Raw genomic sequence first — 26216 nt, 5'->3', positions numbered from 1 at the left:
GCTCTTGTTAAAGGGAGGTGGCTTCGTCGCCTCAGGGTGGAAGGAAGTCACACACCCAGATGACCACTGGGATGCCCAAAGTGCCACTTCCGGGATGTTTGCATGACATGAAGGCCCGAAACATCGATTCTCACACCTGGGAGTCACCTGATGTGGGCAGAGGAAAATGGCAACTTCCTGGGGGCTGGCACGAACCATCACGATCACCAGTAGCTACAACGGTTTGACAACACATGCCAATGCCATAAACAACAACCCACGGCAACATCCGATAGCCTGTTAGTGGTACTTTTGGCAGAACAAACCTCTCAAGGATGGGTTTCTGCAGCCATTAGTAAGGGTGTGCAAATGATGACACCTGAGCTGAAATGGATTTGATTGAAAAAGTGTCCATCATCTTTCAGAGATGGAAGGAGGCCAAGGGAAGCTTGTGTTTATCTATATGAGGCACTATCAATTACCACAAAGACGAGAGTAGTGGAATAATCAAGGCTATATTGAGCAAAGATGTTGTGCCTCCTGCAGCTGGAACCAGAATGGCTGCAGCGCCGGTGAGCACACACATTTATACACCGCCTACTGGGCGGAGCCAGCAGGCAGGGATTTACCCATGTACCTCTAGTATATGTGTCTTACCGTAATACATATAATACAGCTAGTGGTGACTACCACACTGTATATGGGTGTGTCTTTGTATATGTTTCTGTCTGTTTATGAATGTATATTTAAAATGTACGTATTTATGTTTGTGTGTATCTTTATGGTTATGGTTATGTGTCTGTAGGTACAATTCAATGACCTCGTCGTGCTTGAGGGAGAGCGTGACAAGGCTGGTGAATAGTGGGAGAGGCCAAAAACCATATCTGGGCCAAGCTCAAACCATTTGCGATTCAACCGGCTCACTTACGTAGGCGAAATCGGGATCCTGCCCTAGCGTGGTGAGAAACCAATAATCACCACTTAAGACTGATCTCATACAATTGACGGGAGCCACTCCATATCCAATGGCGATCCAACCACCTCCCCAGCGAATGGTCACGCAGGCGCCGATTAGTAATCCTTTTGAAAAACGTGAAGCTGGCGGGAGGGCTGCTGCGGGGACCCAAGGAGGTGAGTAGCCATCTTCGCTCACAGGCACAGAGCCTGGGGGCAGTGGGCTTGCTGCCCTATGTTATGAGGGGGTGAGGGGGTTGGGGGTTGGGTGGGGGGGGGTCCAGCCTCGTTTGGGGTGGACCGCCATGGGGGGGGGGTGAGGGTATTGGAGGTTGGGGGTGGGGGCGTCTCTGCTGGGGGCGGGGCACCCGTGCATGGGCCCTCCGTGCAAACCCTTGGATTGTGTGTACCCGTTCCGTGGGCAACGCTCGTCCCTGCCTGTCTCCCCCACAACCACCCATAACTCCCACTGAGTGCGGAGGCCTCTGGCCGTGCGGCTGAAGGCTATTTCTAACAAGGAATTGGCAATCGTAGTTAAGTGAGTATTTCATACATCCCAAGTGGATCCCGGTGGGTGGGTGGGCGGGCCATGTGGGGCCTATTGCCTCGCATCCCAATCAGACCGTGATGCCTGAACACTGTGGGAGGCAATATCACAGATGCAGCAGACAGCTTCCGAACACCCAGGCGACAGGCCCCAGCCCCAAGCGCACATCCGTGGCCGAGATGGCAAAGTTATGTTTGGGTGGCTGGGGTGCAGGGTGTGGGGTCCGATGAACAGGGGCCCCGCTGCAGCTGGGTGTGCATGGTTAGGGCGTGCCAGGTTGGTGGGAGGGCAGTGGGGGTTGGCGGGCCGGACCCCCATGTCTGGGGGATGGGACGTGGGATTGGTGGTCTGCCTGCATCGCGAAACAAAGAGCCAGAGGGGTCAAACTGGTTGTGTAGGTTTGTTAATTTGTCGGTAACAAATGGACACCACTGCCCACTCACAATATGGTGCTATCTCGCTCTCCCCACCCTCCCACCCTCTCCCTACATACCCCTGCCTAACCCTCTTACCCCACTCCCAAGTACCGTACCAGGTCAGTGATCCTCAACATACTAGCTCGAGAGTGACTCGCCTTCCTAGCTCTACCGCTGTGTCTAGGTGTGTCCCCAGGATGTACATCTGAAGCAGAGGCAGCCGGTTGCTTACCACATCCCGTGGCCTTCGATGCCCCTGGGCATTCTCTGGGGGTTCTTGGGCCGCAGGGCCACGGCACACTTACAGGCGGCACAAGCACAGCCATGCCACCCAGTCCCGCGTGCTGACTGCGAGATGTGGCCTCGGGAACCCGAGATTGTGGGATTGTGGGAGGAAACCGGAGCACCCGGAGGAAATGCATGCAGACACGGGGAGAATGTGCAGACTCCTCACAGGCAGTGACCCAATCCGGGAATCGGACCCTGACGCTGTGAAGCAACAGTGCTAACCACTGTGCTACCGTGCCACCACTGCGAGACGCCACCGAACCTTGCTCTTTTCTTGGATTAGTGAATTATTCTGGTTGCTTTATTTCAAATTTAGCTAACATCCTTGCCCACCTTCTATTGGCTTTTGAAAAAGCACCAGCCTTGGGGGCAAGGCCCAGGATACGGCGTTTAACAAGGTTAAGTGGCGGTTGTCTTCTTCAGGGCTGTTGATATATATTGATTCCTTGAAACCTCCTCATGAGCAAACACTTTTGCTCTCTGAGCTCAGTTTGCCTTCACATGCAATGCTTCACCATATGGCATTGAGGCAGTTTTGTCCCTTCGAATGGGCGGCGGCTGTGACCGTCCGATTGCTTTTGCCTCCCGGACGCTGGCTGCAACGAAAGAAAATATGTCCAGATCAAAAGAGGAGGTGTGGCAATCGTATTCGGTATAACGTGATTTCATTAATACGTCTATGGCTGCCATTTTATTATTGTCACTGATCTCAAACCATCGCTAGTCCTCTTCGGTGAAGACAAGGCGATCCTACCAATCTTATCTTGCGTCTGTGAGGATTCAGCATTGGCACCTGGTATTGGTTGCTTACGAATATTCTTTCGCACACTGCCCATAGATCCAGATTGCGCATGCTGATGCATTGAGTCGTCTTTGATACCCGAAGCCAGAATTGAACTCAGGTCCCTGGGACTGTGCGACTGCAGTGCTAACCACTGTGCCACCATCTCACTCTTGGACTGCTTCATTATCTGAGGAGTCGCGAATAGTGCTGAACATTGTGCAGTCATCAGTGAACATCCACATTTCTGACCTCATGAGGAAGAAGAGGTCATTGATGGAGCAGCAGACGTTGGTTGGCCCTACGATACTACCCTGAGGAACTCCTGCAGTGATGTCTTAAGACTTGAGATGATTGACCGCCAACCACCACAGCCATCTTCCTTTGTGTCAGGTATGAATCCAACCAGCGGAGAATTCTCCCTCTGTAGTTTTGCTCCCTCCAGTTATGCTGGGGCTCCCAGATGCTACATTCAGTCAAATGTTGCTTTGATGTCAAGAGCTGTCACTCTCGCCTTACCTCTGGAGCTCAGCTCTTTTATCCATGTTTGGAAAGCTGTAATGAGGTCAGAAGCTGAATGATCCTGGTGGGACCCACACTGAATGTCCGTGAGCAGGTTATTGCTAAGCAGTGCCGCTTGACAGCTCTGTTGATGACCCCTTCCATTAATTTATCGATGATCGAAAGTTGGCTGATAGGGCGGTAATTGGCCAGGTTGAATTTGACCTGCTTTTTGTGTACAGAACACAACTGGGCAATTTTCCACATTGCCGGGTAGATGCCAGTCTTGTAGCTGTACTGGAACCGCTTGGCTAGGGGTGCGGCAAGTTCTGGCGCACAAGTCTTCACTACTATTGCCGGAAAATTGTCAGGGCCCACAGCCTTTGCAGTATCCAGTGCCTTCAACCGTTTCTGAGTCTTGTGGAGTGAATTGAATTGACTGAAGGCTGACATCTGTGATGCTGGGAAGATCAGGAGGAGGCCGAGATGGATCATCCACCCGACACTTCTGGCTGAAGATGGCTGCAAATGCGTAAGACTTGTCTGTTGTGCACAGATGTCCTGGGCTCCTCCATCATTGAGGATGGGATATTTGCGAAGCCTCCTCCTCCAGTGAGTTGTTTAATTATCCACCAACATTCACGGCTGGATGTGGCAAGATTGCAGAGCTTAGATCTGATCCATTGGTTGTGGAATGGGTTAGCTTTGTCTATTGTACGTTTCTTCCACTGTTTGGCTCGCAAGTAGTCCTGTGTTATAGCTTCACCAGATTGACACCTCATTTTTCGATATGCCTGGTGCTGCTTCTGGAATGCTGTCCTACACTCTTCATTGAACCAGGATTGATCCTCTGGCTTGGTGCTCATGGTAAAGTGGGGCATATGCCGGGTCATGAAGTTATAGATTGTGATTGAGTATAATTCTGCTGCTGATGGCCCCCAGTGCCGCAAGGAATCCCTGTTTTGAGTTGCTACATCTGTGTTGAGCTTTTTGTGTATTGTTCGAGCTCCAGTCACTCAGAGGGTGGTGAACCGATGGAATTCTCTACCACAGAGGCTGTGGAGGCCAAGTCACTTAATGTATTCAGGGAAGAGATAGTTTTTTTTTTAGATTTTAATGGCACCAGAGGATATGAGGAGAAAGCTGGGATATGGTATTGAGATAGAAGATCGACCATGATCAAATTGAATGACAGGGCCTACTCCTGCCCCTCGTTTCTCTATTTCTATCCATCCATGTACCTGGAGAGCATTCCATCACACTACTGACTTGTGCCTTGTAGGTGGTGATAAGGCACCAGGACTAATGGAAGTAAGAGTGGAAATTGTGGAAGCGCTGGTCAGAACCTTTCAGTTTTCCCCAGACTCAGGGGTGAAGCCACCAGAGAATTGCAAAGATAACACAGTCATTTAAAATGGGTGTGGATATTAGCTCAGCTATTACAATCCAGTCAGTTTAACTTTGGTGGTGGGGAATCCTCCAGAAACAATAATCCGGGACAAAATTAATAGTCACATAGACAAATGCAGGGTAATTAAGGAAAGCCAGCATGGAGGGAAAATTGCGTTCAACCAACTTCCCGGAGTTTTTTGAAGAGGCAACAGAGATGTTTGATGAGGGAAATGCTGTACATCAAGCCAACAAACCATTGTCAACTGCCCCGGCCTCGGCCACACACATACCTACCGTCACACCCGATTGGCCTTCTCAAAAGGAACCCACAGAAAGCAACAGGTCCTGATGGAGTCACTGGTCGTGCACTCAGATCCTGTACAGACCAATTGGTAGGTGTGTTCGCGGACAGCTTCTACCTCTCACTCAACGTGTCATGGGTCCCTGGCGCTGTGAGGCAGCAGTGCTAGCCACTGTGCCACCGTGCCGCCCGTACTATCTTTTAGCTATCTCAGAGAGCCCACAAGGGTAAGAATTATTGAATCAATTCTTCATTTCTGCTTTAACAAAAAAAGATAGCACTTCACTGGAGAATGAGTTTGACAAGAACATTGGGGGAGAAGGAGAGAAAATAATTGACAAACAACAAAACTAAAAGAGGGAAAAACCCAAGGACCAGACAACAGGCAACCACGCTATGCAGAACGAATCTAGGTGGAAGTTAACAGAGGGACAATACACCCTCATCATGGTGAGGTAGAGGTAATGTTACAGGACTAGTCTGTGTTCAAATCCCACCATGGCAGCTGGTGAATTTATATTCAATTCTTAAATCAGGAATTGAAAGCTAGTCTCAGTGATGGTGAGCAAGACAACTATCATTAATTGTTGCAAAAACCCAACCAGTTCACAAATGCCCCGAAGGAAAGGAAATCTGGCCAGTTTGCCTTTATTAACCACGTTCTCAACCTGGCCTGCCGCTTCAATGACGTATGTACATCTAAACGCAGGTGCCTCTGCTCCTGAACCCCTTCTAGAGCTGTATCCTATATTATATATTATCTCACCATGTGTTCCTACTAAAATGGATCTCTTCATATTTCCCTGCCAGCTTCATCTGCCAGCTTCTGCCCAACCAAGCAACCTGTCGATGCCCTTCTCAAATTCTTTACCATCCTCTTCGCGGTTCGCAATGCTTCCATGGTTTACATCACCAGCAAATATTGAAATTGTGCACCAAGATCCAATTCTTTTATATATTAGGTAAACCCAGGGTCCCAACATCAACCAGGGGGAACTCCACAATAATCCTTCCTCCAGCACAAACATCATCCATTAACGACTACTCTCTGTTGTCTGTCCCTCAGCCAATTTTGTACCCATGTTACTACTTTCCCCTTTTGTTCCATGAGCTATAACTTTGCTCACAAGTCTGTTGTGAGGCGCTGCATAAAATGCCTTTTGGAAGTCCATTTTGATTTCGATTTATTTTCACGTGTACCGAGGTACAGTGAAAAGTATTGTTCTGCGTGCAGTCCAGGAAGATCATTCCATACACGAAAAAACATAGGAGATATGATAAATACACAATGTAAATACGTAGACATAGACATTGGGTGAAGTATATTGCTACAATAGTAGAGAAGATGCATAGAGAGATCCGTTCAGTCCATAAGAGGGTCATTCAGGAGTCTGGTAACAGCGGGGAAGAAGCTGTTTTTGAATCTATTGGTGCGTGTTCTCAGACTTTTGTATCTTCTGCCCAATGGAAGAGGTTGGAAGAGAGAATAACCCAGGTGGGAGGGGTCTTTGATTGTGCAGCCTGCTTTCCCAAGACATCGGGAGGTGTGAATAGAGTCAATGGATGGGAGGCTGCTTTATGTGAGGGACTGAGCTGTGTTCACGACTCTCTGTAGTTTCTTACGGTCTTGGGCCGAACAATTACCATACCAAGCTGTGATGCAGCCATGGTGCTTTCTATGGTGTATCTGTAAAAATTGGTAAGAGTCAATGTGGACATGCTGAATTTCCTTACTTTCCTGAGGAGGTATAGGCGCTATTGTGCTTTCTTGGTCATAGTGTCGCGTGGGTGAACCAGGACGGATTGTTGGTGATATGCACACTTAGATATTGGAAGCTGTCAACCATCTCCACCTTGGCACCATTGGTGCAGACAGGGGTGTTATGACACTTTACCTCCTGAAGTCAATGACCAGCTCTTTAGTTTTGCTGATGTTGAGGGAGAGATTGTTGTTGGTACACCACACCGCTAGATTCTCTATCTCCCTCCTGTACCCTGACTCATTGTTGTTCGAGATCCAACCCACTATGTCATCAGCAAACTTATGGATGGAGTTGGAGCCATATTTTTCCACACAGTCGTGTGTGTATATCGGGAGTATAGTAGGGGGCTAAATACGTAGCTTTGCGGGGCCCCAGTATTGAGGACTATCATTGAGGAGGCATCATTGTTTATCCTTACCGATTGTGGTCCATGGGTCAGGAAGCATTGCGCAGGTCAAGGAGACACAGCCTGAGTGAGTGAGACACATACAGAGTGAGAATTTGGTAATTTGGTGCAGTGAGGTAATTCGGTGAAGAGTGGGAGAAGGTGCTTTTTCCCTACTGTTTTGTTCTCTCTCTTTCTTCGGGCCTAATTTCGGGAGCCGTGCAGAGGAGGAGGAGCAGTCTCTGTGAGCATAAAAACCTAACGGTAACTTCCTGTTTTCCAGTTTTTTTTTCCAAAAGTGACGTCAGAGGGAAGCTGTGATCTGTTTGGTTGATAGCAAACCTGCCCCCAATTTTTTTTAAAAACACAGCTAAACTCGTAAACTTAAATTAAACTAATTAATTAATTAGTGATGGCTGAGTCAGGTGATGTGCTTGAGCTGCTTGATGTGGGAGCTGGCAGATCCCATTGCGAGCTGCAGCGACCACATCTGCAGTAAGTGTTGGCTGCTCGAAGAGCTCCAGCTCAGAGTTGATGAGCTGGAGTCTGAGCTTCAAACACTGAGGCACATCCGGGAGGGGGAGACTTACCTGGACACTGTGTTTCAGGAGGCAGTCACATCTGTCAGAGTAAGTAGTTTAAATCCTGCCAGTGGCCAGGGACAGCAGGGTGTGACTGAAAGTCAGGCAGGTAAAGGAAACCAGCAGTCAGGAACTCAGGAGCCTCAGCCCTTGACCCTGTCCAACAGGTATGAGGCACTTGCTCCCTGTGTGGATGGCGAACAGGACTGCAGGAAGGATGAGTCAGCTGACCAAGGCACCATGGTTCAGCAGGCCATTCAAGGGGAGGGAGTAAATAGGCAAGTTGTAGTTGTAGGGGATTCTATTATCAGGGGGATAGATAGTATCCTTTGTGAGCAGGATAAAGAGTCCCGCATGGTATGTTGCCTGCCCAGTGCTAGGGTGCGGGACATCTCTGACCGGCTTGAAAGGATCCTGGAGAGGGAGGGGGAGGATCCAGTTGTTGTGGTCCATGTCGGTACCAACAACATAGGCAAGTCTAGGACAGAGGACCTGTTTAGAGATTATAAAGAGCTAGGATTCAAATTACAAAACAGGTCCTCAAGGGTCATAATCTCTGGATTACTGCCCGAGCCATGTGCAAATTGGCATAGGGAGGCAAGAATAAGGGAAGTTAACACGTGGCTGAAAGAGTGGTGTGGGAAAGAAGGGTTCCTTTTCATGGGACACTGGCATCAGTTTTGGGACAGGGGGGACCTGTACCGTTGGGATGGTCTCCACCTGAACCGAGCTGGGACCAGTGTTGTGGCAAAAAGAGTAAATAGGGTGGTCAATAGGAATTTAATCTAAAGATTGGCGGGGAAGGGAAAGTCAGGGAACCAAGAGGTGAAGTAATCAGTGGGAAGCGTAGCTGCTTAGGAATACAAAAAAGCACGAAAAGACAAAACTCAGGAGAGGTTACGATAGTCCCCATCTCACAAAATATGACACAGTGTATGGAAAGGCTCAGTAAACCAAGGTCCACCACACTAAGAAAACAAAAAGGGACGGTCAATAGAGAATTAAAGGTGCTATATTTAAATGCGCGCAGTGTACGGAACAAGGTAGATGAGCTTGTGGCCCAGATTGTGACTGGCAGGTATGATGTGGTAGGCATCACAGAGACATGGTTGCAGGGGATTCAGGACTGGCATTTAAACATCCAGGGATTCACAACCTATCGAAAAGACAGAGAGGTGGGCAGAGGGGGCGGGGTTGCCTTGTTAATTAGGAATGAAATTAAATCAATAGCATTAAACGACATAGGGTCAGATGATGTGGAGTCTGTGTGGATAGAGTTGAGGAACCACAAAGGCAAAAAAACCACAATAGGAGTTATGTACAGGCCTCCTAACAGCGGTCAGGACCGGGGGCACAAAATGCACCACGAAATAGAAAGTGCATGTCAGAAAGGCAAGGTCACAGTGATCATAGGGGACTTCAATATGCAGGTGGACTGGGTAAATAATGCTGCCAGTGGACCCAAGGAAAGGGAATTCATTGAATGTTTACAGGAGGGCTTTTTGGAACAGCTTGTGATGGAGCCCACGAGGGAACAGGCCATTCTGGACTTAGTGTTATGTAATGAGCCAGACTTGATTAAAGATCTTAAAGTAAGGGAGCACTTAGGAGGCAGTGATCATAATATGGTCGAATTCAATCTCCAATTTGAAAGAAAGAAGGTAGAATCAGATGTAAAGGTGTTACAGTTAAATAAAGGTAACTACAGGGGCATGAGGGAGGAACTGACGAAAATCGACTGGGAGCAGAGCCTAGTGGGAAAGACAGTAGAACAGCAATGGCAGGAGTTTCTGGGAGTAATTGAGGACACAGTACAGAGGTTCATCCCAAAGAAAAGAAAGGTTATCAGAGGGGGGATTAGGCAGCCATGGCTGACAAAGGAAGTTAGGGAATGCATCAAAGCAAAAGAGAAAGCCTATAATGTGGCAAAGAGTAGTGGGAAGTCAGAAGATTGGGAAGGCTACAAAAACAAACAGAGGATAACAAAGAGAGAAATAAGGAAAGAGAGGATCAAATATGAAGGTAGGCTAGCCAGTAACATTAGGAATGATAGTAAAAGTTTCTTTAAATACATTAAAAACAAACGGGAGGCAAAAGTTGACATTGGGCCGCTCCAAAATGACGCTGGTAATCTAGTGATGGGAGACAAGGAAATAGCTGAGGAACTAAATAAGTACTTTGCGTCAGTCTTCACAGTAGAAGACATGAGTAATATCCCAACAATTCCAGAGAGTCAGGGGGCAAAGTTGAATATGGTAGCCATCACAAAGGAGAAAGTGCTAGAGAAACTAAGAGGTCTAAAAATTGATAAATCTCCGGGCCCAGTTGGGCTACATCCTAGAGTTCTAAAGGAGATAGCTGAAGAAATAGTGGAGGCGTTAGTTATGATCTTTCAAAAGTCACTGGAGTCAGGGAAAGTCCCAGAGGATTGGAAAATCACTGTTGTAACCCCCCTGTTCAAGAAGGGAACAAGGAAAAAGATGGAAAATTATAGGCCAATTAGCCTAACCTCGGTTGTTGGCAAGATTCTAGAATCCATTGTTAAGGATGAGATTTCTAAATTCTTGGAAGTGCAGAGTCGGATTAGGACAAGTCAGCATGGATTTAGTAAGGGGAGGTCATGCCTGACAAACCTGTTAAAGTTCTTTGAAGAGATAACAAATAGGTTAGACCAAGGAGAGCCAATGGATGTTATCTATCTTGACTTCCAAAAGGCCATTGATAAGGTGCCTCACGGGAGACTGCTGAGTAAAATAAGGGCCCATGGTATTCGAGGCAAGGTACTAACATGGATTGACGATTGGCTGTCAGGCAGAAGGCAGAGAGTTGGGATAAAAGGTTCTTTTTCGGAATGGCAACCGGTGGCGAGTGGTGTCCCGCAGGGTTCAGTGTTGGGGCCACAGCTGTTCTCTTTATATATTAACGATCTAGATGACGGGTCTGGGGGCATTCTGGCTAAGTTTGCCGATGATACAAAGATAGGTGGAGGGGCAGGTAGTATGGAGGAGATGGGGAGGCTGCAGAAAGATTTAGACAGTTTAGGAGAGTGGTCCAAGAAATGGCTGATGAAATTTAACGTGGGCAAGTGCGAGGTCTTGCACTTTGGAAAAAAGAATAGAGGCATGGACTATTTTCTAAATGGTGACAAAATTCATAATGCTGAAGTGCAAAGGGACTTGGGAGTCCTAGTCCAGGATTCTCTAAAGGTAAACTTGCAGGTTGAGTCAGTAATTAAGAAAGCAAATGCAATGTTGTCATTCATCTCAAGAGGCTTGGAATATAAAAGCAGGGATGTACTTCTGAAGCTTTATAAAGCATTAGTTAGGCCCCATTTAGAATACTATGGTCAATTTTGGGCCCCACACCTCAGGAAGGACATACTGGCACAGGAGCGGGTCCAGCGGAGATTCACACAGATGATCCCAGGAATGGTAGGCCTAACATACGATGAACGTCTGAGGATCCTGGGATTATATTCATTGGAGTTTAGGAGGTTGAGGGGAGATCTAATAGAAACTTACAAGATAATGAATGGCTTAGATAGGGTGGATGTAGGGAAGTTGTTTCCATTAGCAGGGAGTCACTTTAGAACAGAGATGAGGAGAAATTTCTTCAGCCAGAGAGTGGTGGGTCTGTGGAATTCATTGCCACAGAGGGCGGTGGAGGCCGGGACGTTGAGTGTCTTTAAGACAGAAGTTGATAAATTGTTGATTTCTCGAGGAAGTAAGGGCTATGGAGAGAGAGTGGGTAAATGGAGTTGAAATCAGCCATGATTGAATGGTGGAGTGGACTCGATGGGCCGAATCGCCTTACTTCCGCTCCTATGTCTTATGGTCTTATGGTCTTATGGACCCGAGTTCAATTCCGGCCTCGGAAGACTGTCTGTGCAGAGTCTGCACGTTCTCCCTGTGTCTGCTGTGTTTCCTCTGGCTGCTCCAGTTTCCTCCCACAGTCCAAAGATGTGCAGGTTAGGTGGGTTAGCCATGATAAAATTTCATCTTTGTGAAATGAAAAATGAAATTAAATGAAAACCGCTTATTGTCACAAGTAGGCTTCAAATGAAGTTACTGTGAAAAGCCCCTAGTCGCCACATTCCGGCGCCTGTTCGGGGAGGCTGGTACGGGAATTGAACCGTGCTGCTGGACTACGTCTCCTTTACAAAGCCAGCGATTTAGCCCTGTGCTAAACAGCCCCAGTGATGTACAGTTTAGGTGGGGTTAAGGGGATTGGGTGGGTGAATGGGCCTAGGTCGGGTGCTCTTACAGAGGGTCGGTGCAGACTCGATGAGCCAAAAGGCCTCCTTCTGCACTGTAGAGATTCTATGAGACCTTGGGTGTAATTACTACAAGATGCCCAGTTTGAATATGCGGGCGCAATACATCCCATACAGTTTCAAATAAAGGTGCATTAATTTCAACTGCTGTGGGCTCTGGGTCGACAGCACAAGTCTTTCCATCATACCACTGCCTCTCGTTCCAAACCAAGATTTCAGTGCGAGTTCCCTTCTTCTCTTCAGTGCGTCCAAGTCAGGGAACTTCTTATCGCACAGCATTGTGGTAGAACCTTCACCACACAATTTAAGAAAGAAGCCCACCGTCATCGTGTCATGGGCAACAAATGTCAGCCTTCCAGTGGCATTATAATCTTGAAAAGGTCTTTTGAAAATGCTGAATTATGCTAGAGAAGAGAGAGCCAGAAAGATTGGCAGAGCTGACCACCTAGACAGCTGAAAGCACAGTACTGATGAATCTTGGGTTATGTGCAAAAGGCCAGAGTGATGTTACAGATATAGTGATCACATTTTACATTCTAGGAGCATCACAAAGTGCCTCATGCAGTGAGGACTGGTGGCTTGGGCCATGCTCTGTTGCCGTCTAAGCCGACGTTTGGATGGGTTGTGAAGCTGCTGATGTGCTGCTTTTCATTGTCTTTCTGCTGGGTGTGCTGACGCTTTCAATTGGCAGCGCAGTGAGTGGCCACCTAAAATGGGAACAGGCAGAGGATGCTGGGAAAAATGGTCAAGTTCAGGGACAAACAGGCTGCAGCCCTCAAATAAACAAAAGACTACAGCCCAGAATTTGCAAATAACACAGGAAAAGGGCCATCAAGAGGACATCCCGGGACAATGGGTTTGAAATGCAAATCAATGTAGTGTAGCGTCTGTTTCCTTATTTGAAAAGGTCTACGTGCCTCGACATCAATGGACATGGCCGGCGAGGACACACCCCATCATCAAGGTAGCGGGTCTTGATTGGAACTAATAGATCAAGGTGATCGAGCCCTGATCGATTGATTGGAAGTTCACATGAGTCTGCCCAAAAGGGCACAAAACCCCCGGGGGATATAAGGTACTGAGCAACCCCTCACTTGCTCTCTCGACAGCAACCAACAACAGTGACCCTTCACCGGCAGAAGAAAAGGAAGACCATCCACGCTACTGATAGAAGGACCAGAGCCAAGGACAACGACGACCAGCAACTGGCCATCAGCACTGCAAGACTGCAGACTCCGGATAAAAGCCCTATCTGCCCAGTACTTGCCAGTCACTTGAAAGTTAAGTTAAGGTCTTGCATGTAATAGTTTTGTCATTCAACTTATGTGTGTGTGTGATTGAAATAACCTTAACCTTAGCCAATAAATTATATTATTCTATGAAGCAACTTGTGGTTATTTGTCCATCGTATACGCATTAAAGGCACACAACAAATGGAACAGCCAATCATCTCCCCTATCTGCCTGCATCTAAATTTAGCCTTCAGCTGAATAACCTGTGTTTAGTAATGTTTTATATTTAATCTTTCCTTCTCTTTGTTGTGTTTTGAAGAACATCTGGAATCCAGCTCTTCCGCTTCCTTCTCTTTCTCTTTAGAAAACATGATAACTTCAGGACCCTCAGAAGAGCCATTAATATGCTGAGATGTTAATGAGTCATCTGTACATAGAAACATACATAGAAAATAGCAGCAGGGGTGTGCCATTTGGCCCTTCAAGCCTGCTCCACCATTCATTATGATCAAGGCTGATCATAAGGTCAATATCCTGATCCCACCTTCCCCCATATCCCTTGATCCCTTTAGCCCCAATAGCTATATCTAATTCCTTCTTGAAATTACTGAATGTTTTGGCCTCAACTACTTTCTGTGCTAGTGAATTCCACAGATTCACCACTCTCTGGGTGAAGAGTTATCCTCGCCTCAGTCCTAACAGGTCCTAAAAGCCTTATCCTCAAACTATGACCCCTAGTTCTGGAGTCCCCCACCATAGGGGTCATTCTTTCTGAATCTACCCTGTCTAATCCTGTTAGAATATTATAATTTTCTATGAGATCCATTCTCACTCTTCTATGAATATAATACTAAACAACTCCTCAACTTCGGGTAAGCGTTCTCCAAGGCGGCCTTAGGACACACGACAACGCAGACTCATCGAGCAGAAACATATAGCCAAGTTCCGCACACATGAGCATCGCCTCAACCGGGACCTTGGATTCTTGTCGCATTACATTCATCCCCCACTATCTGGCCTGAGCTTGCGAAATCCTACTAACTGTCCTGGCTTGAGACACTTCACACCTCTTTAACCTGTGATTATCCCTCTCTCCAGTCACACCGTCTGGACGTGTAAAGATTTAATTACCTGCAAAGACTCGCATTCAAAGTATCGTCTTGCATCATTGACTTTGTCTATGTATGTGTTTGTGGAAGCCACCTCTTCATTCACCTGAGGAAGGAGCTGTGCTCCGAAAGCTAGTGATTCGAAACAAACCTGTTGGACTTTAACCTGGTGTTGTAAGACCTCTTACTGTGCTCGCCCCAGTCATATGACATCCTCATATGACAGTCCCGCCAACCCAGGAAACAGCCTGGTAAACCTTTGCTGCATTCCCTCCATAGCAAGAACATCCTTCCTCAGATAAGGAAACCTAAACTGCACACTATACTCCAAGTGTGGCTCTGTACATTTGCAGTAAAACATCTGTTGCTACCACAGTGTATCTTTAATCTGTATGTGTTAGAAAAATGACTGCGAGTTGACTTTGTTTTAATCAAATAGTATTTATTCACACTCACACAATATTACAGTTAATCAATCACACCATCAACACAAGTTATTCGACAGAGTACTAAAAGTTCATACTGGACCTTAACTTAACTTTAGAGTACAGTAAGAAGTCTTAGAACACCAGGTTAAAGTCCAACAGGTTTGTTTCAATTCACTAGCTTTCGGAGCACTGCTCCTTTTTCAGGTGAATGAAGAGGTGGGTTCCAGAAACATATACATAGACAAAGATGCAAGACGATACTTTGAATGCGAGCATTTGCAGGTAATTAAGTCTTTACAGATCCAGAGAGAGGGTAACCCCAGATTAAAGAGGTGCGAACTGTTTCAAGCCAGGACAGTTGGTAGGATTTTGCAAGCCCAGGCCAGATGATGGGGGATGAACGTAATGCGACATGAATCCAAGGTCCCGGTTGAGGCCGTACTCATGTGTGCGGAACTTGGCTACAAGTTTCTGCTCGGCGATTTTGCATTGTCGCCCGTCCTGAAGGCCGCCTTGGAGAACGCTTACCCGGAGATCAGAGGCTGAATACCCTTGACTGCTGAAGTGACTGCGGAAGGGAACATTCCTGCCCGGCAATTGTCGCGCGATGTCCGTTCATCCGTTACCGCAGAGTCTGCATGGTCTCGCCAATGTACCACGCTTCGGGACATCCTTTCCTGCAGCGTATGAGGTAGACAACGTTGGCCGAGTCACACGAGTATGTACCGCGTACCTGATGGGTGATGTTCTCACATCTAATGGTGATACCCATGTCGATGATCTGGCACGTCTTGCAGAGATTGCCATGGCAGGGTTGTGTGGTGTCGTGGTCGCTGTTCTGAAGACTGGGTAGTTTGCTGCAAACAATGGTTTGTTTGAGGTTGCGCGGTTGTTTGAAGCCAAGTAGTGGGGGTGTGGGGATGACCTTGGCAAGATGTTCATTTTCATCAATGACGTGTTGAAGGCTGTGAAGAAGATGATGTAGTTTCTCCGCTCCGGGGAAGTACTGGATGACAAAGGGTACTCTGCCGGTTGTGTCCCGTGTTTGTCTTCTGAGGAGGTCGGTGCAATTTTTGCTGTGGCGTGTTGGAACTGTCGATCGATGAGTCGAGCAACATATCCCGATCATACAAGGGCATCTTTCAGCATCTGTAGATGTCTGTTACGCTCCTCTTCGTCTGAGCAGATCCTGTGTATACGGAGGGCTTGTCCATAGGGGATAGCATCTTTAATGTGTTTAGGGTGGAAGCTGGAGAAGTCGAGCATCGTGAGGTTATCCGTGGGCTTGCGGTAAAGCGAAGTGCTGAGGTGACCGTCCTTGATGGAGATGAGTGTGTCCAAGAATGCAACCAATTTTGGAGAGTAGTCCATGGTGAGTCTGATGGTGGGATAGAACTTATTGATGTCATCATGTAGTTGTTTCAGTGATTCTTCGCCGTGGGTCCAAAGGAAAAAATTGTCATTGATGTATCTGGTGTATAACGTAGGTTGAAGGTCCTGTGAGGTGAGGAGGTCTTGTTCAAACTTGTGCATGAAGATGTTTGCATATTGAGGTGTGAATTTGGTCCTCATGGCTGTTCCGTGCATCTGGATGAAGAACTTGATGACGTTGTGATCCAGAATGAAGCGGCGAGTTGCAGTGCAGTCTAGGCTGCAGCTTGCTCATCAATGTTTATTTAAACTGCAGCCTGCTTGTCCTTAAACTTGGTTAAATTTCCCAGAATCCTTTGCAGGACACCATCTTAGGTGGCCATTCGGCCACACATCCCTATTCCTATAATCAAATACCTCTTGCTATGAAGGCCAAGAGCACAAAAAACAAAGAAATAATGAATTCATGATTTTTGAAAGATTATCGTGTGTGAGTCATTGTCTTGCACCAGATCTGCAACTCAATCTGATATTGAATTTTATGTCATGGAGACCAAAGGTCATTGGAAGAGTTTAGAATGGTACAATATAGAGTGATATATTACTTAAACAGATTAATTTAGCGATTACCCATGACGGATTTAAATGGTCGGGCAGTAAACTAAGACACTAGAAAATTAGGAGTTAGCATGAGACAGACAACACATTACGTCTCGAAGGGAAGGCTTGTGCTTACAGAGCGACGTTCACAACCTCAATCTGTCCCAATGCACTTTCGAGCCAATTAAGTACTTTTGAGGCGTGACCACTTTTACAATGTAGGGAAATATAGCAGGCAATTTGTGCACAGCAAGTTTCCACAAACAGCGATTTGTTTTCCAGTCGTTGATTGAGGGATAAATATTGGTCAGGATTTCGAGGAGAATTCCCCGCCCTTCAAAATTGAGTCGCTGGATCTTTCATGCCCGGCTCAAAAGACAGACCGCTTTGGTTCACCATCTCATTTGAAAGGCAGCCCTTTCGAACAGGGCAGTCACTAGGAGTGATAGCCTAGATTTTATGCTCATGTCTCTGAAGGGGGACTATGAAACCACAACATTCTGACTCAGAGGCGAGAGTACTGCCATCTGAACCACGAGTGACACAGAAATAAGTAAGGCACGAGGAACATTGGGAGAGCTGAATGAGCACAGCGTCAATGTGTCAAGAGACAATTAAATGCATTTCGATAGATGGAGAAGGGACTGAGGGACTATGGTTAGATGATAGAGGGAGTGAATTGATCTCTGAAGAAGGAACTAGACTTAATAGCTTTGTTTTAATCTTTAAACATTCTCAAATTTTAACTTAGATTGCCTGACCTAGATGAGCGAATGATGTCAAGTGAACTTTGAGTGGGAAAATCAGGAGAATTCTTTCATGCAGCAGGTGCGATCTGAAAAACTCACCGCCTTACAGGGTGGTGTAAGCAGATTTAAGAGCAATTTTCAAAAGAGAATGATTTATATCCTTGATATGAAAAATATTCGCAGAGCTGTGGGGAATAGAATTTGACCTAATTCAATGGCTCTTTCGAAGAGCTAACATAGACACAATGGACTAAATTGTTTTCTTCTGCGGTGAATCAATCAATGATTCTATGAACTTACCTGAGCTCACTAGGTGTTACACTGGGATGTTTCCAAAATAATAACTCAGCCAACCAACCCTGTTCACTGGAAAACAAGGAGGAAAGTTTTCCTCCTCTTAATGATGGAAAATTGGGTGGTCTCCATTCATCAGGATTGGGATACTCCCTGCCTGATATTTCTCACTGCTCTACGCTCACAGATTCCTCTGCACTCAAGCACAATAAAAGGGGTGATGCACAACCTTGAACATGCACAGCCTCCACCACAGGCACATTGTGACAGCAGTGTTCACCATTTACAAGATGTACTGAACCAACTCTCCAAGGATTCCAATCCATGACCTCCACAACAATAACTATTTATATTTATGTAGCATCTTTAATGTAACGAAACACCCCCAGGCGCTTCACAGGGACATTATAAAATATAGGGTGCTACTGAGTCACATAAGGAGATGTCATGATACCTCATTGATCTTTGTGTTCCTGGGTGCTACATTGACAGCCTGTGGAGATTGTAACATGTGAGGTAGAGGATGTTCTAATGTTTGTTGCATTGGTTCCTGTCTAGTAATATGGGTGGGGCCCTCTGAGAGTGTTTCGATAGGTCGCCAGAGCAGTTCAAACATCAGTGAATAGCTCTTCTTGAGGCATTCAGTGTGATGCAGTCTGCCAGCCAACAGGTGCCACAGAGACAGGGCCAGGTCTCAGAGGTCGCAGTTGAATTAAAAAGTTAGAGAAAGGTAAAGAGGGTCATTGGATATGCTTTTGGAGCACTGGTGTTCTGCTTGGCATGGCTCTTAGGTCTAAAAGTGTGCTTGTAAACCAGAGTGGAGTTGACTCGGAATCCAAGGAGGAGCAATCTTAGAAGAGATCGAATCATTGTGAGGTGGGATATTGGTAAAGCCTTCCGTGTCGGAGGGGCACTTGGAGAGAATTCCAAGGAGAGATCTTCAAAAGATGGAGATAGGAAACCCTTGTGAAAAAGACAAAGGGTGGGATTTTCCGGTCCTGCCCACCCTGAGACCGGAAATTCCCATCCGAAATCAATGGACCTTTCAACGTTCCATCAAATTTTCCATCCCACCTTTGACAGTTCCTGTGGCAGGCGGCACCAGAACATTTGCCCCAAGGTATCACTGAGATTGTTTTCCTCACAGTCAGACTTACATCTTGGGTGGTTTGTTGAGTAATCCATGGAATCTGTTGTGTTTGCATCTGTCATTTAGTGTGGTGTGTCTGACCAGAGTTTGTCTGTTAATTCACACATTTACCCTTACTTATATATACTGTAATTTTCTTTATCTTTCAAAGCTTGTATCGTAAAGTTTGTTTTTCTTTGTTCATAACTCATGGAATCTGGTGGCAGAAGGTGTGCCTTGAATCTCAAATTGTATCTGTTATAAACAAAAAGTTATTTGTCCCTAGCCTGACCTCCCCCGCACGTCCTGGTGTCTGGTCAATGATCCACGGCCTCCAATAATAACAATAGCTTAAATTTAGACAGAATATTTAAAGTAATGAAACATCCCAAGGTGTTTACAGGAGCATTATAAAATGTAGCCTGACACCGAGCCACATAAGGAGATAATAAGTCACATGACCAAAAGCTTGGTCAAAGATGTAGCTTTTAAGAAGTATTTTATGGGACGTTGTTGAGATACCGGAACGTGGCCCGTAAACCGTGCTGGTCAACCATTCGGTCCAACTCTCGTTGGAAGACCGAGACTCCGTTCGTGATGCCGAATGGAACCCTTAAAAAGTGGTATAGCCGCCTGTCTGCTTCGAGGGCGGTATACTTGCGGTCACCGGGGCGAATGGGGAGCTGGTGGTAGGCGGACTTGAGGTCCACGGTGGAAAAAACCTTGTACTGTGCAATCCGATTGACCATGTCGGATATGCGGGGGAGAGGGTACGCATCTAGCTGAGTGTACCAGTTGATGGTCTGACTATAGTCGATGACCATCCTCTGTTTCTCCCCGGTCTTAACGACTACCACCTGGGCTCTTCAGGGACTGTTGCTAGCCTGGATGATGCCTTCCTTCAGCAGCCCCTGGACTTAGGACCGGATGAATGCTCGGTCCTGGGCGCTGTACTGTCTGCTCCTAGTGGCGACGTGCTTGCAATCCGGGGTAAGGTTCGCAAACAAGAAAGGCGGTTCAACCTTGAGGGTCGCGAGGCCGCAGACAGTCAGTGGGGGTATAGGGCCGCCAAATTTAAATGTTAAACTCTGGAGGTTGCATTGGAAGTCCAACCCTAGGAGTGTGGGCGCACAGAGATGGGGGAGGACATACAACCTGTAATATTTGAACGCCCTCCCCTGCACCATTAGGTTAGCGATGCAGAACCCTTTGATCTCAACGGAGTGGGACCCCGCCGCCAGAAAAATTTTCTGGGTGCTGGGACGAATTACGAGGGAACAGCGTCTTACCGTGTCCGGATGAATGAAACTCTCCGTGCTCCCAGAGTCGATAAGACACGGCGTCTCGTATCCATTCACCAGGACTGTAGTCGTTGCTGTCTGGAGCGTTCGGGGCCGCGACTGGTCCAGGGTCATCGATGCCAAGCGTGGTTGTCGCAGTAGATCATCGTTGTCAGGCAGTATGTGGCCGTCTGTGTCGGGGTCCTTTCCTGTCAGCCAAGATGGTGGCGTCCACGGATCGCAAGCGGTCGGGGGTGGACAAAATGTCGGCGCCCATCTCTCCCTCGTGGCGTCCGGGGCCCAAAATGGCGGCGTCCGTTGGCCGCACGTGGATCGCTGGGGTGGCTGGGTCTGTGGTCCCGTTTCTTCCCCGGAGATTGCAGCGACCCCGCGGGACTGGCATACCGCTGCGTAGTGGCCCTTTTTTCCGCAGCTTTTGCAGGTAGCCGCGCGGGCCGGGCAGCGCTGCCGAGGGTGTTTCGGCTGGCCTCAAAAATAGCAGCGGGGCCCCCCCGGTTGGTCTGGTGTTTTGGCCGCGCAGGTTTGCGGGGGTGGGGGGGTGCCGGAGAGTCGATCACGGCGGGGGTCCACGGAGCCCAAGGGGCTGCAGTGCAGTCGGGGGTGTAGGCGCGGGCGTTACGTGAGGCCACATCGAGGGATGCCGCCAGGGCCCGAGCTTCTGTAAGTCCCAGAGATTCTTTCTCCAGAAGCCTCTGGCGGATCTGGGATGAAGCCAAACCTGCCACATACGCATCACGGACCAGGAGCTCTGTGTGTTCATTCGCCGTTACCGCCGGGCAGTTGTAGTTTCTTCCCAGGATCTGCAGGGCGTTATAGAACTCGTCCAGCGATTCTCCGGGAAATTGTCGTTGTGTGGCGAGCTGGTAGCGTGCAAAAACCTGTTTGGCGGGCCGGATGTAGATGTCTTTCAGCGCGGCGATGGCCGCGGGGAAATCGTCCTCGTCCTCGATGAGTGAGTAGACGTCGGGACTCACCCTGGAATAGAGGTCCTGCATCTTCTGTTCGTCCGTTGGTTTGCCGGGGGCCATTCGTAGGTAGCCCTCAAAACACGCCGGCCAATGTTTAAAGATAGAGGTCGAGTTAGCTGCTTGGGGTGCGATTCGCAGGCACTCCGTGGTGATGCGCAGCTCCATATTCCTACGTCGTTTTTTATTTAAGTCTGCTCAATAAATTGTAGGACCGTCAATATGATCCTATCAGGAGCCGGTATCCATCTACCAATAGCCTGTCGGCATCGTGGTGTACCGTATTACCCCTAATACATACCACCACAATCTGTACAGGCAGGACAAGTTGCATCTGAAGAGAGCTGGGATTGAATTTCCACCAATATTGGGGGGGGAGGTGGTTTAAACTAATTTGGGAGGGGTGTGGGAACCAGGCGGAATTATCAGAGAATACCAAGGTGAATGGAATACTGGGAGATAAATATTGAGTGGGTCAGAGAAAGGGAGAAATTAATAAAGCCTAAAACATGGTTACTTTGTACCTCAGTGAATGCACACAGTGTGATAAATAAGATTGGTGAGTTACAGGCGTAGATTGCCGTGTGTAACCACAATGTTGTGGATTTCACAGAAAGCTGGCTTAACGAATTGCAGAAGTGGGTGATAGATATTCCTCATTACCAAGAGGCTGGATTCTCCGCAGTCTGACGGCGTAATCGCCAGAGCAGAAAATCCAGTTTGACGCCGTAATTGGGCCTGGCGCCGGCCTGGCAATTCTCCAGGCACTGAAAATCGTCGTCACCGTGGAGACCGCCACGCCGCCGGGGGCCCATTGCCAGAGGCCCCCTCACTGATCCTTCGCTCCCGACCGGTCGAGTTCCCGACGACGTGGAACTAACCACCTATTGCGGGTCGGGATGTTCATGTGGCGGCTGCGGACTCAGTCCGAGCCCACCCTGGTTGGGGGTGGGCGCATCGGAGACCAGGGGGGGGGGCTTTATAGGTGGCTGGGGATTAAATGTGCCGGGGTTGAGGCTCGGGTGCACGGCCGATCGGCAGCTCTCCTTCTTCGGTATGGCTCCGCGGTCCTGGTTACCATGGAGCACGGCACGGCCGCTTGAGTTCGCCGGCATGCGCATGCGCGGCCTCTGACCCGGAAGTGCGGGGGCCCGTATCTGCAGTAAAAGCTGCGAGATTCACACCGGATCCCTGCTAGAGCCCTGCAGGGCTGGGAATTCGTGTAACTTTTTTCACGGAATTTCGGGAGTAAAACTCCACCGTTTTTACAGTGGCGTGGGGATATAGTCTCATTTCGGGACAATCCAGCCTCACGGTGTTCAGGAAAGGTAGGTAAAGAAGAAAGACAGAGGGGTGGTCATTTTGATTAAGGAGAACATTGCAGTGCTGGACAGTGAAAATGTCCGGTAGGAGAACACAAAGGGAACAGTCATCATTGCATCATAAAGTTTAAGGTGACAATGGAAAAGGACAATGAACAATCCAAAGTGAAAAAAAATCAACTGGAGAAAGCCAACTTCAATGGGTTAAGAACAGATCTGGGCCAAATAGATAAGGGTCAAAGGTTGGCAGGAAAAACAGTAGTTGAACATTGGGCCACCTTCAACGAGAGATAGTTCAGGCACAATCTCGTCCCTCAAATCAGGAAGGCAAACAAAGCCAGGGGCCTCAGGATGCCAATCGAGATAAAGAAGAAAAAGTGAGTTTATGACAGAGGTCTATATTTCTCGGTCAGTCAGTTTCCACTTTGGTGGAGGGGAAACTTCTGGAAGCAATAATCTGGGACTAAATTAATAGTCACATGGACAAATGTGGGTTAATTAAGTACAACCAGCATGGATTTCCTCAGGGAAAATCTTGTTCAGCTCACTTGGTGGATTTTCTCGAAGAAGTAACAGAGAGGGTTGACGAAGGTAACGCTGTTGATGTGATTTACATGGACTTTGATACAGAGCTTCACGTAGGAACATAGAAACAAGAATAACCAAGCCAGCCCCTCGAGCCTCTCCAGCCATTTAATGAGATCATGGCTGCTTTGTGGCCTAACTCCATATACCTGCCATTGGCCCATATCCCTCAATATATTTGCTTAACAAAAATCTATCTCAGATTTAAAATTAACAACAGTTCTAGCTTCAATTGCTGTTTGTGGGAGAGAGTTCCGGGTCTGGTTTAGCACAGTGGGCTAAACAGTTGGTTTGTAATGCAGAACAAGGCCAGCAGCACGGTTCAATTCCCGTACCTACCTCCCCGAACAACACCCCTTAATCTTCTAAATTCTAGCAAAAACCAGGCTTGATTTATGTAATCTCTCCTCGTAACTTAACCCCCATAGTCCAGCTATCATTTGGGTAAATCCACGTTGCACTCCTTCCAAGGCCAAAATATCCTTCCTAAGGTGTGGTGCCGAGAACTGTTCGTAGTACTCCAAGTGGTGTCCCAACAGGGTTAGACTTGTGAGAAAAGTTATAGCTCATGTAATTAAACTTGGATATGAAATTGGCTGAGTGTTGTGGTTATGGATGTTTTTCGGCCTGTATGAATGTTTGTAGCAGTTTCCCAGGGGTCAGTGTTGGGACACATGCTTCTCCAAATATATATATTAATGACCTAGACTACAACTGCAAAATTTGCATATGATACAAAATTTCAAAGCATTGTGAACTATGAAGTGCACAGTGTAGAACTCCAAAAGGATATAGACAAGTTGGTGCAATGAATTGACAGCTGGTGGATGAAGTTCAATGCGGAGAAATGTGAAGTGATTCATTTTGGTCGGCAGAACATGGAAACAATATAAAACAATGGTTGCAATTCCAGAGGGACCTGGGTGAAGATGGCAGGACAGGTTGAGAGAGCAGTTAATAAAGCATACAGCATCATAGACTTTACTAATAGGTGTATAGAATACAAGAGCAAGGAGGTTATCTTGAACCCGTATTAGATGCTTTTTAGACCTCAACTGGAGTATTGTGTCCAGTTTTGGGCATTGCACTTTAGGAAGAAGGTTAAGGCGTTGGAGAGAGTGCAGAAAAGATTCATGAGAATGGTTCCAGGGTTTGGAACTTCAATTATGAAGTTAGATTGGAGAAGTTGGGACTGTTTACCTTCTAGAAATTCCAACTCCATTTACAGGCTGCAGGGTTGCTGGGAGGGGTGAGTGCATATTTAAAAGAGACTTCAATTCCTGGAGCAGGCCACAGGCTGCAGGGTTGCTGGGAGAGGTGAGTGCATATTTAAAAGAGACTTCAGTTCCTGGAGCAGGCCACAGGCTGCAGGGTTGCTGGGAGAGGTAAGTGCATATTTAAAAGAGACTTCAGTTCCTGGAGCAGGCCACGGGCTGCAGGGTTGCTGGGAGAGGTGAGTGCATATTTAAAAGAGCTTAGTTTCCAGGTCGAGTGGCAGTTGGAGACTTCAGTTCCTGGAGCGGGCCTATTGGCTCATTGGAAATCAGGCAGGGTACAAAAGATGTGGCAGGAGTGCCTTTAGACACGGAGTGCTGATTGGAACAGAGTGCATCAGAGTTGAGGTGAGTGACTGAGCGCTGATTGGAACAGAATGCATCTGAGTTTAGGTGAGTGACTGAGTGCTGATTGGAACAGAGTGCATCAAAGTTTAGGTGAGTGACTGAGTGCTGATTGGAACAGACTGCATCTGAGTTTAGGTGAGTGACTGAGCGCTGATTGGAACAGAATGCATCTGAGTTTAGGTGAGTGACTGAGCGCTGATTGGAACAGAATGCATCTGAGTTTAGGTGAGTGACTGAGTGCTGATTGGAACAGAGTGCATCAAAGTTTAGGTGAGTGACTGAGTGCTGATTGGAACAGACTGCATCTGAGTTTAGGTGAGTGACTGAGCGCTGATTGGAACAGAATGCATCTGAGTTTAGGTGAGTGACTGAGTGCTGATTGGAACAGAGTGCATCAGAGTTTAGGTGAGTGACTGAGTGCTGATTGGAACAGAGTGCATCTGAGTTTAGGTGAGTGACTGAGTTCGGGTGAGTGGCGAGAGAGGGCTGTGTTTTTGTTGGTGTTCGGGTTTATCCTTGAGGTTTAAAAAAAATTATTTAAATTAATTAACTAGTTGAATATGGCTGGACAGGTGATGTGCTGTTTCTGTATGATGATGGAACTGGTGGATCCCATTGAGACCGTCAGTGACCACATCTGCAGCAAGTGTTGGCTGCTCGAGGAACTTCGGCTCAGAATTGATGAGCTGGAGACCAAGCTGCACACACTGCAGCACATCAGGGAGGGGGAAAATTACCTGGACGCTTTGTTTCAGGAGGCAGTCACACCCAGTAGAATAAGTACTGTTAATTTGGACAGTGGTCAGGGACAGAGTGTGTGACTGCAAGGGAGGCAGGTAGGGGGATCCTGAGTTTAGGAGTTGAGGAGCCTCAGCCCTTGACCTTGTCCAACAGGTATGAGGTACTTGCTCCCTGTGTGGATGAGGAAGAGGGCTGTAGGGAGGATACGTTGACTGACCACTGCACCGTGGTACAGGAAGCCATTCAAGAGGGGGGAGCAAAAAGACAAGTGGTAGTTGTAGGGGATTCTATAATTCGGGGGATTGATGGCATCCTTTGGAAGCCAGATCGTGAGTCCCGCATGGTATGTTGCCTGCCCGGTGCCAGGGTGAGGGACATCTCTGATCGGCTTGAAAGGATTTTGGAGAGGGAGGGGGAGGATCCAGTTGTTGTGGTCCATGTTGGGACTAACAACATAGGTAAGACTAGGAAAGAGGACCTGTTGGGGGATTATCAAACACTAGGGACTAAATTAAAGAACAGGTCCTCCAGGGTTATAATCTCTGGATTACTACCCGAGCCACGTGCCAATTGGCATAGGGTTGAGAAAATTAGGGAAGTTAACACG

The sequence above is a fragment of the Scyliorhinus torazame genome, chromosome 3 (genome assembly GCF_047496885.1).
Source record: "Scyliorhinus torazame isolate Kashiwa2021f chromosome 3, sScyTor2.1, whole genome shotgun sequence".
NCBI classification, from domain to species: Eukaryota; Metazoa; Chordata; class Chondrichthyes; order Carcharhiniformes; family Scyliorhinidae; genus Scyliorhinus; species Scyliorhinus torazame.
The sequence above is the reverse complement of the archived record's forward strand: the minus strand, read 5'-3'. Positions refer to the sequence as shown.